Genomic DNA, 1,836 nt, shown 5'->3' with positions numbered 1-1,836 from the left:
AGCTAGCACAGATAGCCCTCGTGTAGTTTTGCGCGAAATTCAAAACAAAAAAACCAAGTGACCTGAACAAAAGCAAACAAAGTTACTAACTGGCCAACGTTTTCACTCACTGCTACTTCTAGCAAAGCTATCTGATTATCACATTAATTCTCTGTAGATATTATATACGTCCTCAAGCCTAGATTCATACTTTGTACAAAGAGGGAAGGTAAGACGGTCCCCTTTACAAACTAAACTAAAAATGTTAACGGGTTAGCTGATGCAAGAAAGAAACTATTTACATACTCAAATGGCCGGCTACGAGAGTAATAACAAATAATGTAAAAAAAAATCATTGTTTTGTTTATACTGGAATAATATTTATATTAAAATGAAACGAATTTTTGTTTTCTTTTACGTATGTTAACTAATTATTGTTCAGAAAAGTGCTTGAAATTCAATTGTTTCAAAATTGGTTTCTTGGTAATTATTGGTTTCCAAATGTCCTGTTAAGATCTACCCACACTGATCTCATATCTTGAGGACCAATCCAAAAGAATAACTTATTCTAATGCCAAATATTGGGTCAATATAAAACAACTCTGGTTTCAAGTGTCTGACAATCATACCAACATATCCAAGTAGAGTGTTCTTACCAACTTTCCTAACGATGTAACTTCTATTAGATACACCAAGCAGATCGAGTAATACTTAATGTCTGGAATTCAAAACTCCGGAAAACAAAGAAATTATTCAGGTTCGTCCATCAGTAACATCATGTTCGACTAGAAGAACATTAGCTATATTTCTTTGATTATACGTTGACTTAGGTAGAACTTGAATCAAGACGTGTGTTAACAGACGAATCGATAGAAGATAACTGTCGCTAACTAATGAGGATATGAGAGGATACAAAGACCTGAGGGTTCAATGAGTACGTAAGATAGAAGATTTGTTGATGAAACTAACTGATATTGACTTCCATTTAAAGATCGTTTGCTTTAATCATTGATGTCAAGTTAATCTGAACAAGGTCACTTATGAGAGACGTTCTCACTGCTGCCATCTGTACGTAAGTGACGGCGTGACCCACTCCTGATGGGACAGTGGTAAGTTTACAACGTTGAAATCCGAGGTTTGAATCCCCCGTGGTGAACGCGATGCCTATAGCCCATTGTGTAGCTTTGAACTAAGAAAACAACAACTTATCCTAACAAATTAACGCCGGACGAAACATATTTACATATAGGTACGGATTTTGAATAATTTAACTTTTTGTCTTTCATCAATATTCTTTACAGACAGTCTAACAGCGATTAGTCTATATTGCAGGTATTTAATCCATAATCCAAAATACATTTATATATACTGTAATTTATTTTAATGGTATCTTTGCTTTGTTTCTTAGTTATCTCTGGATAATGTACGGCCTAAAGAGATTACATCATCTAGGGCCTAAAGAGTTTATATAACTTACGTCCTAAAGTGTTTATATCATCTATGTCATAAAGTGTTTACATCATAAAGGGTTTACATCATTTACGTCCTCAACTGTTTATATCATTTACATCCTAAAATGTTACATCATCTACGGCCTAAAGTGTTATATAATTTATGACCTTAAGTGTTTATATCATTTATGAATTAAAGTGTTTATATAATCTACGTCCTAAAAGGTTTATAATGTCTACGTCTTTAAGTGTTTACATGATTTACGTTCTAAAGTGTTTATATCATCTACGACCTAAAGTATTTATATCATCTACGTCCTTAAGTGTTTACATCATTTACGTCGTAATTTGTTTATATCATATACGACCTAAAGTGTTTATATAATCTACGTCCTAAAAGGTTTAT

This window comes from Limulus polyphemus, unplaced genomic scaffold (assembly GCF_000517525.1).
Source record: "Limulus polyphemus unplaced genomic scaffold, Limulus_polyphemus-2.1.2 Scaffold4858, whole genome shotgun sequence".
Classification (NCBI taxonomy): domain Eukaryota; kingdom Metazoa; phylum Arthropoda; class Merostomata; order Xiphosura; family Limulidae; genus Limulus; species Limulus polyphemus.
Note: the sequence above shows the minus strand (reverse complement) of the source record.